The 15,022-nt window shown below is 39.7% G+C and overlaps 1 pseudogene; it reads right to left on the bottom strand.

The window, feature by feature from the left end:
* Nucleotides 1-1,557: 1,557 nt before the first annotated feature.
* On the bottom strand, nucleotides 1,558-14,047 carry LOC101422647 (FERM domain-containing protein 4B pseudogene; annotated as a pseudogene).
* Between the last annotated feature and the right edge of the window lie 975 nt (nucleotides 14,048-15,022).

Below are 15,022 nucleotides of genomic sequence, written 5' to 3' on the forward strand. Positions count from 1 at the left end.
GTGCCACGATTATGGAAGAGGTTGTTAATGTGGGAGGAGTGGGGTGCGGGGGGTGGGGGTGGGGGATATATGGGGACCTCATATTTTCTGAATGTAACATTTAAAAGAAAATAAAGAAGAAGAAAAAACTCTAGATGGGAAAAACAACTTAAAGAGATTACAAGGCTAGAATAAAAAAAAGTATTTACAGAAAAACAAACAAAAAAACCATTTACATTCATTCAGAACTTCATGATAATCCAGCTTCACTCATCAAGTAATTTTCTGGTACTAATTTGTCCATGTCCATGTAGAAATAGCGTATTATTCTTTGTCAGCTCACAAAATCCAATGTTGTGCAGATGAGCGGTGACTAAGGAGCTTCAGATTTCCCTTTTCTCATCATTCAGAACTGTACTCTGAAATTTCCCCTTTCCTTCTTTCCTACTAGAGACCCAAACCACACTTCTCACAGTTTTGAGGTTTACCTTCAACAACTTTTATTCTCTTAAAAAGTGCTTCTGAATGAGGAAATCTTCAAACTGATTCCTGGCTTGGCAACATTTCCTTGTGTCAGAACTTGCTCTGTTAGGTTAGTTTCTGAAGCCTAAAAAATGAGTCATTTTTCAGGGGCTTTGTGCTGCATCATGTGAGATTCACTTCCAGGACTACTTAAGCCTTCTCTTCTGCCTTTGATGCTTTTAGGTTTCTAGAGCCAACAGCATTCAGGGAAGATGAGCACATTTTACAAGGCGCACTAATGATGAACACAGTGCTTGGTGAAGAAGTCCAACTGCAGTTGGGACTAATGTTTGAATTTTCATGCCAAAAGAGCCTCTGTTTACACTCTCCAAGCTGTCTTTCAAACTCTTCCAATCTATACTGTCCAGTTGACTGGTTCCTGTGAACTGTCTGCTTGGAGAGGGGAGAGGATTATAGACATTGCCATAGCAGCTGGTATAAAGAATAATTTTCCAGACTCTCATGTTCAGATAGCCCTTTGCCTATCTGGGTTAAAGCCTTGTGGATATTTTGGTTTTGGGCTCTGATTTAGAAGCAGCCTTCCTTGGCAGAGGGAGTGTTGCATATGGAATACAGGGCACCTGATCCACCTTGTCTTCATGAAAGTACCTTCTGTAGTCCCTTGGATGGTCATATCCATAGTGGGCTTGAGGACCAGTAGGAGGGGTTGACACTGTACTGTTCTTATTGTCATTTTGGTAGACAACCACTATGGCAATAAAGATCACACTCTCCATATGGCAGGTACCCAGCAATATCGTAAGAGGAAGAGGGTTTCTCCTGACTCTTAGAGCAGCACCATCCTTAAGCTATCCTTTTGTGCTAGGTTGGGCATGCTTCCTGAATTTGACGTAGAACCATTCTGACCCCTGGCACACGAGTCCAGAGTCTGCGTGGGTAACACTGGCCAGTAGTTGGCCTCACTCAGTAATTTCTGTCATCCAGGATTTCAGTGTTTCTCCTTCTTCGGGATTTGGAGAGGGAGAAAAATAGTGTTGTTCATCTCAAAGAGAGCTGGGGCTGGAACTTGAGGCTTCAGCTGCACTGGCAGTGATGCTAAGATGAAGACTCAGGTCTGGACTACCTGGTATCCATAAACTGTTCGTTGATGGACGACATTCTGAAATGGATTCGCTCAATACCAAGAGACTTGGGTGGAAGAATTCTTGGAGAAAGAGGGGCTGAACTTGATCCCTGCCCAGTAGGAGTGAAAGAGTCATTAGGATCATTATAGACAGTAATGTCCGACAAGGAGCTACTCTCCTATGGGATTATATCTTTTGGTAAATATACTATTGCTTTCTGGCTGGGGTTCTTTCCATATCTAATTTGATATTTATTTATTGCATTTTCAGTCTCCTAAGCTTTTTTTACTGCATCCCTGTAATCTTGCTTTATTTTCTTCACGGATTTAGAAATGTCTGGCTCATTGTCAAGTTGTTGTTTCCCTTTCAGTTTCAACCAGATTTTGTTGGGTAAGGAAATTGTCTCCTGTTCTTACAAAGCAGTATCCTCTTCATCTGGCAGCAAGCTGTCATCTAATTTGAATGCAGTGTCTACACATCTTCTGACCTGAGAAGGTTTCTCACCTATCTTAGGTGATTCACCATCGATGCTCTGCCAGTGAGCTCAGCCTCCCACAAACAGATCTTCTTAAGGTCTTTGACTTTTTTGGGAGATTTTCTACTTGCAACAGCTTTTCCTTCTTGATTTCAAGGATTTCCTCTCTCTTTTGCTCTTCATTAACCACTAACTCTTGAGAACCTGAGAAGATTAAGCTGCCATTGCTTGCCATGATGAACTGACTCTTTCCCTCCAGGCTCACCAGCTTAGAGACCTTTTGTGTTCTGTCTATGTCCTATCCATGGGAATATAGTCTTAACTCTGGGGTGAGGGTGTTTTGCTTTGCTTTGCTTCAGATCCAAGTGAAACAGATACTGACTAATTGTTATTACCAAATGGACTTGATGAGAGAAGAGTTTGCATACCAGGTTTCTACAAAGAGGCCACTTTGTCCAAAGGTTCTTCTTGACACTGAAATCCTTCATGGATTGTGAACTCAAACAGGAAATTTCTTCTCATGGAAATATAAATTCTCCAGCTGTTTTCATTGGAATAATTTCTGAAACTTCACCCTATCTTGTGAATCATACTGACCAATACCTTTATAACTGATTCCAAGCCACCAAGGAATTCCTTGTTTATTCTTTACTGCATAGTAATGGATTCCATAAGTTGTTAGACCTTCATCTACTTTCATGTACTGGACAACTGCTTGACCTCCATTTAGACCTTTGATTTTCCAAAAATGTTCAATTACTCTGTCCTCACAATACGCAAGGGATGACTGTTCTTGAAGAATTTTGGTTGGAAAGGTTAATAGTGACTTTAAATATTTCCTGGCATTTTCATCACAAAGATCCTGCAGTGACGTGGTGTGAGATCTAGAGGACCTGAGGCTAGTCTACTCCTTCGCTGTCCAGGGTACCAGAGGAAGAAGTGGAGGGAGAACTGGAAAGTGGGGGAGGAGAGGAGGCACAAGGGAAAGTCTGGGTTGGCTGGGTCATACCCTGCAGCACTGCATCCCTCCTAAGTGACAGGGTCTTTGCATCTAAAATTTTTATTTTTTTTATTTTTTAGGAGGTACTAGGAATTTAACCTGGGACCTTGTGCATGGGAAGCAGGCACTCAAACCACTGAACTAACTCTCTTCTGATAAGGTTTTAATATCCAGAATATATAAAGAAATCCTACAACTCAATGACAAAATGACAAACAACCCAATTAAAAAATAGACAAAAGACTCGAACAGACAAACTCTTTAAAGAAGATATCCAAATGGCCATAAATACACAAAAAGTCACTGATATCATTAACCAGTAGGGAATACAAATCAAAACCATAATGAGACACCATTTCACAACCACTAGGATGGATGCTATTAAAAATATGGAAAGTTGCAAGTGTTGGAGAGGATGTACAGAAATAGAAACACTCTTCATTGTTGGTGAGAGTGTAAATTCATGTAGTTGTTATAGAAAACAGTTTGTCATTTCCTCAGAAACATAAGTATAAAACTACCATATGAACTGGCAATCCCACTTCAAGGTATATACCCCAAATAATTAAACAGATATTTACACACTGATGTTCATAGCAGCATTATCCATTAAAATAATTGCAAAAAGAAAGAACCAACCCAAGTGTCCATTGACAGATGAATGGATAAACAAAAAAGTGGTATATACACACAATGGAATATTATTCAGCCATAAAAATGAGTTAAGTGTGACAATGTGGATGAACCTCAAAGAAATCATGTTACATGAAATAAGTCAGACACAAAGAACTTAACAGCATCTCTACAAAAAAATTAATTAAAAATTAAAAGAAAAATAAAATAGACTAGAATTTAGGCTTCCCTTTTTTTATCCTAGAATCCCTCAAATTCATCATAGGGAATTTAATCTTCTTTCTACAATATCATGGAAAATATTTGTTCATTTTGATTCAGTTAAACTAGAGCTTAGAAAAATTCTTTTTATCATTGTAAACAAACATTTTTTTCATTTTTTTAGTAATTCTTATAATTTAGTTTTAATGTACAAAGCCTCTAAACCTCTCTTGGTTGCTATTGCTTTTAGTCCATTCTTAGCCTTCTTCTTCAAATATCATTCTATGTATGATATTATCTCAAAATTGGAAGTGTTTCTGGAGATGACCAGTTTGAACCTCTAAAAGTCCTTGATATGCATTTGAATTGAGGGCTTTTAATAAGAACATATTTCTACCATTATTTATATATTTTAAAATTGAATTTTATGAATCCATTCATTTACTTAAGTGAGAGAGAAAGAGAAAGTGAGTGAGAGAGAAATATTCAGTTCTAGACACTCTTCTAGGTAAAACAGATTCAGTGATGGATAAGACAAAGTCCTTGCCTTCATGTATCTGGTATGCTGTTGGCGATTGAATCACATTTACCAAAAAGGCTTGTTCAGGTCCCAACTGCTGGTTCCGTGCACATGAACCTCAATGTAAAAAGGACCTTTGAAGATGTTATTAGTTAAGTGTGTACAAACTGATTGAAGGTGACCTTAAGCCAGTATAGCTGAAGTTCTTATAAGAAAATAAATTGGACAGGGAGAGAAGATATGGGTATCAGCCAGTACCTGGAAGTAAGCCAATATAACCCAGAAAAGAAGGCATCCCCATATTCACTGCCTTGTGATGGAAAAGCCAAGAAATATCAAAGATTGCAGGCTGGCCAGAAGATACTGACCCCAGGAAGAAGCAAGCCTTCTAACCTCTGAAACTGTGATCCAATAAATTCATGTTATCCAGCCAGCCCATATTTTGGTTCTTGTTTTAGCAGCTAGGAAACTAAATCATGCTAAGGAAAGACAGATTATAAGCATGTAATAAACAAGAAAGATAATTATTAATTGCATGAGTGCTATTAAAAATAAAACAATGTGAAGAAATAAAGTGTAGCTGGAGGAGATTTTTTAGATAGGTGGTCAGAAAAATATTCTGTGTGGAGATGATTTTGATCTAAACCTTGAAGTAAGACTAAGCCAATCTTAAAAAAAGAAGGGAAAAGAACAAACATCCAGAGGAGGAGAACAACTTAGGAGTTAACAAACAAAAGCAAGGCAGACTCTGGGATGAGAATAAATTTCTTTAACCTTGTTCTATGTCCATTATGTTTAAAAGAGGCACTTTCTTTTTTTTTATTTTTATTTTTTTATTTTATTGACTTTGTAATAATATTACATTAAAAATATATATATATGAGGTCCCATTGAACCCTACCACCCCCACCCCACCTCTCCCCCCCCAGCAACACTCCCTCCCATCATCATGACACAGCCATTGCATTTGGCAAGTATATCTCTGGGCACCCCCGCACCCCATGGTCAACGGTTCACACCATGGCCCACACTCTCCCCCATTCCATCCAGTGGGCCCTGTGAGGATTTACAATGTCCGGTGATTGCCCCTGAAGCACCATCCAGGGCAGCTCCATGTCCCAAAGACGCCTCCACCTCTCATCTCTTCCTGCCTTTCCCCATACCCATCAGCCATCATGTCCACTTTTCTCAATCCAGTGCCACCTTTTCTATGTGGACATTGGATTGGTTGTGTCCATTGCACCTCTATGTCAAGAGGAGGCTCAGATTCCACCTGGATGCTGGATGCAATCCTCCCACTTTCAGTTGTAATCACTCTAGGCTCCATGGTGTGGTGGTTGTCCTTCTTCAACTCCATCTTAGCTGAGTGTGGTGAGCCCAATAAGTCAGATTGTAGGTGCTGGAGTCTGTTGAGGCTCAGGACCTGGCTATCACATTGTCAGTCCAGAGATTCAAATCCCCTAAATATATCTTAAACCCCGACACTAACTGCACCTCCAGCACATTAGCATGAAAGTCTTATGAAGAGAGATCCCATCTGAGTCCAGATTCGTCACACATAAACACCAGTTCCAAAGAGGGGCCATCTGACCTGGTAGTTAACCCCATCGGCCATGGCCATAACTCCCATGGGTCTCTTTAGCCCTCGAAGGAACCGATATCTGGGGGTTGTATCTGCTTTATCTGTCTCTCAGACTCTGCTCAGTTGTGCATAAGGGCAATCCTTCTGACAGCCTCCAGACTCTTTTTTAGAGACTCGTAGCCATATAAACTCATTTATCCTTTCCATTTCCCCCTTACATTAGGTCAAACAGCATTTTAAAGTCATGTTATTTTATGTAGACAGGGATATTCCACTGGTCCACGTTGAACCTTCCGTATGAGGTCATTTTCCAGTTGCATCATCAGTTGGTAGTTGATAGTGGTCCCTCGGTGCCACGGAGGCTCATCCCCGGGTGTCATGTCCCACGCTGGGGGGAAGGCATTGCATTTACATGCTGAGTTTGGCTTCGAGACTGGCCACATTTGAGTAACATGAAGGCTGACAGGAGGAAATTCCCAGGCACAATGCTGCTCTAGGCCTTGTTCTTATTTTAGGCTTATCAGCTCCCAAGCATAGTCATTAGCGTCATGGGCTGACTGTTGAACCCTCACTCCCTCCCGGTCCCCGCCGCTGCACCTGGGAGACTGTCGCTGCTCCCCTAGGGACCACGACAGAGCACCACTGGCCAGGAACACAGTACCCCTCCTGCTGTGGTTTTTAATTGTTGCCACTATGAGTATATCCAAACATTGCCATGAACCCTGGACATATGTTCTGTACAGCTCCCTGTCAGCCATATATCCCCTGTCAATGGTATCCCATACCAGTATTCCTCCATTGCCTTTGTTGAACCACTCTGTGATCCAGAACTCCCTGAAATTTGAAGCCCAATATAATGTCAGGGTCCCTTACTAGGAAATGGCATATAGCGATGGGTTTAAAGGTTATATAAAGAATATGTGTTGACTTGGAAAAAATTCTACATCCTATCTTTCCCACCCCCCCCCCCCAATTATTGAGCTTCTCTTCACAGGAGCCCTAGACCACAGCAATGCATATATATAGTATACAGCACTCCCATACATCCACCACAAAACCTTTCCCTTCCACAGCGATACTCTTACACCCTATTCACATCATATTTACTTAACGTAATGTACAGAGTCTGAGACAATAGCTTTCAAACAAGGTGACATTTGTGCTTACATTGTGGTGCATACTTTAGGATACACAGTTTTTTACATTCTTAGTTATCCTATGTTTTACATTATGGTTTACATTATCAGTCTGTCATCTCCTATATGTTATGGTGTAATATTACATGTTTTATATCCATCCTTGTGTACTCTCACGAAACTCCTCTCTTACCCCCCATTTACCTTGGTTACACACATTTAACGTCCATTTTCCCTTCCACCTTGGTGCCCACAGTGACAGCCAGCCTCCGTTTCCCGAGGAGCCACTTCCAGATATAGATGGAATAGTGTTCAGGGTCTAACTTGCTCAACTGCCGCAATGCCCTGGTAGCCACCCTTTCTCTCGAGGGATACAGTTCCCTCTATTTCATGGCATTAGTCCTCCCCAGGATGTGAGTCCACCCCCACTCTCACTACTTGGGTTTCTACCCCATGGTGTCACCCACTCTGGCAGAATGAGCATTTAGACATTCCCCTGGAGCCCGTCCTGCATCAGACCCTCCCCTCCGAGCATTCTAAACAGGTAACCCTCTTTATTATATTTTGATATGATTTTTTCGGCATTTTACTCTCCACCAACACCTGACCCTCTCCTGTGTTCATATGCTAGCCCTCCCTCCCCCCACTTTTGGGCAATGTTACCCATCCGCCCATTCCCAGCCTCCCTCAAACCCGCAAAGCCCCAACCAAAGGCAACCCCTGCCCCCCTTTTATCTCTTCTTTGTGTTCATACTTACCACCATCTCGTCTTAAATTCCACCGCTGTAGACATCGGCTCACATCCTTCCTCCACCCTCCAATTTCCTGTAAGCCTATCGTTCAGTCCCTTGCTATCTAGAGCAGCTTGGTTATTTCAAATCATTGAGGTCATGTAGTATTTGTCCTTTAATGTCTGGGTTGCTTCACTCAACATAACGTTCTCAAGATTCATCCATGTTATCACATGTGTTTGTAGTGTGTTTGTTCTTACAGCCGAGTAGTATTCCATTGTGTGTATATACCACATTTTATTGATCCACTCATCTGTTGATGGGCATTTGGGTTGATTCCAACTTTTGGCAATAGTGAACAATGCTGCTATGAACATTGGTGTACATATATCGGTTTGTGTCCTTGTTTTCAGTTCTGCTGGGTATATACCCAGCAGTGGTATTGCTGGGTCATATGGCAAATCTATGGCTAGTTGTTTTTTTTTGTTTTTTTTTTTTTAATTTTTTTATTTTTTATTGACTTTGTAATAATATTACATTAAAAATATATATGTGAGGTCCCATTCAACCCCATCCCCCCACCCCCCCTCTCCCCCCCCCAACAACACTCGTTCCCATCATCATGACACATCCATTGGATTTGGTAAGTACATCTTTGGGCACCTCTGTACCTCATATACATTGGTTCACATCATAGCCCATACTCTCCTCCATTCCATCCAGTGGGCCCTGTGAGGATTTACAATGTCCGGTGATTGCCTCTGAAGTACCATCCAGGGCAGCTCCATGTCCCAAAGACACCTCCACCTCTCATCTCTTCCTGCCTTTCCCCATACCCATCGTCCACTATGTCCACTTTTCCCATTCCAATGCCACCTCTTCTATGTGGACATTGGATTGGTTGTGTCCATTGCACCTCTATGTCAAGAGGAGGGTCAGATTCCACCTGGATGCTGGATGCAATCCTCCCATTTTCAGTTGTAATCACTCTAGGCTCCATGGTGTGGTGGTTGTCCTTCTTCAACTCCATCTTAGCTGAGTGTGGTAAGTCCAATAAATCAGATTGTAGGTGCTGGAGTCTGTTGAGGCTCAGGATCTGGCTATCACATTGTCAGTCCAGAGATTCAAATCCCCTAAATATATCTTAAACCCCAACATTAACTGCACCTCCAGCACATTGGCATGAAAGTCTTATGAAGGGAGATCCCATCTGAGTCCAGATTCATCACACATAAACACCATTTCCAAAGAGGGGCCATCTGCCCTGGTAGTTAACCCCATCGGCCATGACCATAACTCCCGTGGGTTTCTTTAGCCCTCAAAGGAACCAATATCTGGGGGTTGTATCTGCTTTATCTGTCTCTCTGACTCTGCTCAGTTGTGCATGAGGGCAAACCTTCTGCCAACCTCCAGACTCTTTTTTAGAAACTCGAAGCCATATAAACTCATTTCTCCTTTCCATTTCCCCCTTACTTTAGGTCAAACAGCATTTTAAAGTCATGGTATTTTATGTAGACATGGATATTCTGCTGATCCGCATTGAACCTTCCGTATAAGGTCATTTTCCAGTTGCATCATCAGTTGGTAGTTGATAGTGGTCCCTCGTTGCCAGGGAGGCTCATCCCCGAGTGTCATGTCCCACGCTGGGGGGAAGGCATTGCATTTACATGCTGAGTTTGGCTTCGAGACTGTATGGCTAGTTTTTTGAGAAACCGCCATACTGTCCTCCAGAATGGTTGGATCCTTCTGCATTCCCACCAGCAGTGGATGAGTGTTCCCCTTTCTTCACATCCTCTCCAGCACTTGTATTCTTCTGTTTTTTTCATAGCTGCCAATCTTATGGGTGTAAGATGGTATCTCATTGTGGTTTTGATTTGCATTTCCCTGACAGCTAGAGATTTGGAACATTTTTTCATGTGCTTTTTTGCCATTTGTATTTCTTCTTTGGAGAAGTGTCTGTTTAAGTCTTTTTCCCATTTTTTAAATGGGTTGTTTATCTTTTTATTTTCAAGATATAGGAGTTCTTTATATATGCAAGTTATAAGTTTCTTATCAGATATATGGTTGCCAAATATTTTCTCCCACTGTGTGGGCTCCCTTTTTACATTCTTGACAAACTCCTTTGAGGTGCAAAAGGCTTTAATTTTGAGGAAGTCCCATTTATCTATTAGTTCTTTTGCTGCTCGTGCTTTTGGTGAGATATTCATAAATCCATTACCTATTACAAGGTCCTGTAGATGTTTCCCTACACTGCTTTCTAAGGTTTTTATGGTCTTGGCTCTTATATTTAGGTCTTTGATCCATCTTGAGTTGATCTTTGTATAAGGTGTGAGATGGTAATCCTCTTTCATTCTTCTACATATGGCTATCCAGTTCTCCAGACACCATTTGTTGAATAGGCCACTCTCTCCCAGTTGAGAGGGTTTGGTGGCTTTATCAAATATTATGTGGCTATATATGTGAGGTTCTATATCAGAGCTTTCAATTCGATTCCATTGGTCTATGTGTCTCTCCTTATGCCAATACCATGCTGTTTTCACCACCGTAGCTTTGTAGTATGTTTTGAAGTCAGGTAGTGTGATTCCTCCAATTTCGTTTTTCTTTTTCAGTATGTCTTTGGCTATTCGGGGTCTCTTTCCTTTCCAAATAAATTTCATAGTTAGTTTTTCTAGTTCCTTAAAGAAGGCTGTGTTGATTTTTATTGGGATTGCATTGAATGTGTAGATCAGTTTTGGTAGGATAGACATCTTAATAATGTTCAGTCTTCCTATCCATGAACAAGGAATAGTCTTCCATTTATTTAGGTCTTCTTTGATTTCCTTGAACAATCTTGTATAGTTCTCGGTGTGTAAGTTATTTACTTCTTTAGTTAAATTTATTCCTAAGTATTTGATTTTTTTATTTACTATTGTGAATGGTATTTGTTTCTTGATTTCCTCCTGATCTTGCTCATTATTGGTGTACAGAAATGCTACTGATTTTTGCGCATTGATCTTATAACCTGCAACTTTACTAAACTCATTTATGAGTTCTAGAATCTTTGTTGTAGATCTCTCAGGGTTTTCTATGTATAGGATCATGTCATCTGCAAATAATGACATTTTGACTTCTTCCTATCCAATTTGAATGCCTTTTATTTCTGGCTCTTGCCTCAGTGCTCGAGCAAGTACTTCTAAGACAATGTTAAATAGGAGTGGAGACAGTGGGCATCCTTGTCTTGTTCCTGAGTTTAGAGGGAAGGAGTCTAGAATTTCTCCATTGTACACAATATTGGCTTTAGGTTTTTCATATATACTCTTTATCATGTTCAAAAAATTTCCTTGTATTCCAATCTTTTGGAGTGTTTTTATCAAGAAAGGGTGCTGTATTTTGTCAAATGCTTTTTCTGCATCAATAGATATAATCATGTGATTTTTTTCCTTCAATCTGTTTATATGGTGTATTACGTTGATTGATTTTCTTATGTTGAACCATCCTTGCATAACTGGGATGAATCCCACTTGGTCGTGGTGTATAATTCGTTTAATGTGTTGTTGAATATGATTAGCAAGTATTTTGTTAAGTATTTTTGCGTCTAGGTTCATTAGAGAAATTGGTCTGTAATTTTCCTTTCTTGTGATGTCTTTGTTTGGCTTTGGTACTAGGGTAATGTTGGCATCATAGAAGGAGTTGGGTAATGTTCTTTCTGTTTCGATTTTTTGGAATAGTTTCAGCAGGATTGGTGTCAGTTCTTTCTGGAATGTTTTGTAGAATTCACCTGTGAAGCCATCTGGCCCTGGGCTCTTCTTCGTTGGGAGATTTTTAATAACTGATTCTATCTCTCTGCTTGTGATTGGTTTGTTAAGATCATCAATTTCTTCTTTTGTCAATATGGGCTGCTTATGTGTTTCTAGGAATTTGTCCATTTCCTCTAGATTGTCATTTTTGTTGGAATATAGTTTTTCAAAATATCCTCTTATGATAGTCTTTATTTCTGTGGGGTCAGTGGTGATATCGCCTTTCTCATTTCTTATTTTGTGTATTTGCATCTTCTCTCTTTTTTTCTTTGTTAGTGTCGCTAAAGGTTTGTCAATTTTGTTAATCTTCTCAAAAAACCAGCTCTTGGTCTTGTTTATCTGTTCAAGTGCTTTCTTATTTTCTATTTCATTTAGTTCTGCTCTTATCTTTGTTATCTCCTTCCTTCTTCTTCCTGTTGGGTTACTTTGTTGTTGTTTTTCTAATTCCTTCAAATGTGCTGTTAGTTCTTCACTTTTTGCTCTTTCTTCTTTTTTGATATATGAATTTATGGCTATAAACTTCCCTCTCAGTACTGCTTTTGCTGCATCCCATAAATTTTGGTATGTTGTGTTATCATTATCATTTGTTTCAAGGTAGTCATTGATTTCTTTTGAGATTTCCTCTTTGACCCACTGTTTTTCTAAGAGTGTGCTGTTTAATTTCCAAATCGTGGTGTGAAATCTGGGCTTCTGTCCCTTGCAAATCTCCAGCTTGACTCCACTGTGGTCAGAGATAATGTTTTGTATGATTTCAATCTTTCTGAATTCGTTCAGCCTTTCTTTGTGGCCTAGCATATGATCTATCTTGGAGAATGATCCATGTGTGCTTGAGAAAAATGTATATCCTGCTGTGTTTGGGTGTAGCGATCTATATATGTCTATTAGATCCAGCTCCTCTAATATAGTGTTCAGATGTTTTGTTTCTTTGGTGATTCTCTTTTGAGATGTTCTGTCCAGAGTTGATAGTGGTGTATTAAAATCCCCCACTATAATTGTAGATGTATCTATTCTTTCACTTAGTTTTTCCAGCGTTTGCCTGACATATTTAGAGGCACCCTTGTTAGGGGCATAAATATTTATGATTGTTCGATCTTCTTGACAGATTTTCCCTTTCACTAAAATGTAGTATCCTTCTTTGTCTCTCACAATTGTTTCACATTTAAAGTCTATTTTGTCTGATATTAATATAGCTACTCCTGCCTTTTTTTGGTTATTGTTAGCTTGTATGATTGTTTTCCAGCCATTCACTTTCAATCTCCATGCGTCTCTGGGTCTAAGATGTGTCTCTTGTAGACAGCATACTGATGGGTCATATTTCCTTATCCAATGTCCCAGTCTGAATCTTTTGATAGGTGAGTTTAATCCGTTGACATTCAGTGTTATTACTATCAAGGAATTATTTGTGTTAGCCATATTTTGATTGGATTTGTGTTTGTCATATTTTGTTTGTATATATATATTTTTGTCTTTTTTGTTGTTGTTGTTGGTCTTATACTCTCCTCCAACTCTGCCTTTCCTGTTTTTTCCTTTCTTCCTGCAGAACTCCCTTTAGAATTTCTTGAAGGGGAGGTTTCTTGTTGGTATACTCTTTCAGTTTCTGTTTGTCTGCGAATATTTTGAACTCTCCATCATGTTTGAATGCTAGTTTAGCTGGATAGAGTATTCTTGGTTGGAAATGTTTTTCCTTTAGTACCTTGACTATATCATACCACTGCCTTCTTGCCTCCATGGTTTCAGATGAGAAATCAGCACTTAATCTAATTGAGCTTCCCTTGTATGTGATGGTTTTCTTTTCTCTTGCTGCTTTTAGGATTTTCTCTTTGTCTTGAGCATTGGATAATTTGACCAGTATATGTCTTGGGGTGGGCCTGTTGGGGTTTATGACTAGTGGAGTGCACTGTGCTTCTTGGATATGTACATCTGTCTCTTTCAGTAGATTTGGGAAGTTTTCAGCCATTATTTCCTGCAACACTCCTTCTGACCCCTTTCCCTTCTCTTCACCTTCTGGAATGCCTATAATACGTATGTTTGAGTGTTTTGCATTGTCATTCAGGTCCCTAAGTCCTAATTGGATTTTTTCTATCTTCTTATTGACCCCTTCTACTATCTGTTTGATTTCTGATGTACTATCTTCCACATCACTAATTCTCTGCTCTGTCTCTTCTAGTCTGCTGATATTTGCTGCAAGTGTATTTTTGATTTCTTGAACTGTGGTGTTCATTCCCATCATATCTGTTATATTTTTTCCTATGTCTGCAATTTCCCCTCCAAGTGATGTCTTCATGTTGTTAACCTCTTTCATTACTTCATCAAATTTGTCGGTGATAAATGTTCTGAGATCTTTCATTGCTTGTGCCAAGTTTTGTTCCCCTTCGTGATTACTGGTTTGTTGATTGGATTCAGCCATGTTTTCCTGATTACTGGTTTGTTTTGTAGATTTTTGTTGCTTTCTGGTCATCTCTTTATCTTGACGGATTTAATCAGTTCCTTAGCTTCTTTGTCTGCTCTTGGAGGTTAATTAGCTGTTCTTTTTGCATAGGTGTTATATCTTCTCTTTGTCACTTTTGTCTTCTTATTCTAGTTTCTTGTTGTTGGTTAAGTTCACACAAAGGCAAGTTCACTCAGTGACCATCTTGCCTCCTCCAAGAGGCACTTTCATATCACTGATTAATCCATTTCTTTATTCATCCATGCCCCTTTCCCTCATTCCTCAAAAAATTTATTATGCCAAGCACTACATTTTATATTCAGAATTGATGGAAAGCAAGATAAACATACTTCCATTAAAGCATTTATAGCCTGGCATGGAGCAAAGACAACTAAATATACAAATTATTAATAATTATAAATATTACAATATAAGAAATGCAGAGTAATATGATGGGGCATAAGATGGATGTCTATACCAGGTGAGAGATAGACTGCTAGGGAAATATCCTAGTAGAGGAGAGTTTAAAATTAGAAATATGAAGAATGAGTAGAAGTTAGCCAGCTGGAAAGGAAAGAGGTCATCATCAGTCTAGGCAAAAAAGAAGAGAATGTGTATATATGTGAACACACTAGAGGTAAGGGAAAGTTGGGCATAGTGGTAAACCAAAAGTTGTGTGGCTGGAAAGTAGAGTATAAAGAGTAGTGGTGAGAGGTGAGAATGGAGACATTGGAAGTGGTCTGTTTATAAAGGATGAAACATCCTTTGAGGAACTCAGCAATAATTAATTCTTGAAAGTGTGTGCTTGACTCATAGAGGATTTCAAGTTATGTAATATTTTAGTAGCTACCGACTCCCAAATAGTGAGAATGGCAAGGCTGAACCATGAGGGAACAGTGACAAAGTGTCAGGGCTTCTTTGTGACAGCAAATGCCCATTGCCCAGTCCCCTGAA

The sequence above is a fragment of the Dasypus novemcinctus genome, chromosome 1, assembly GCF_030445035.2.
Source record: "Dasypus novemcinctus isolate mDasNov1 chromosome 1, mDasNov1.1.hap2, whole genome shotgun sequence".
Classification (NCBI taxonomy): Eukaryota; Metazoa; Chordata; class Mammalia; order Cingulata; family Dasypodidae; genus Dasypus; species Dasypus novemcinctus.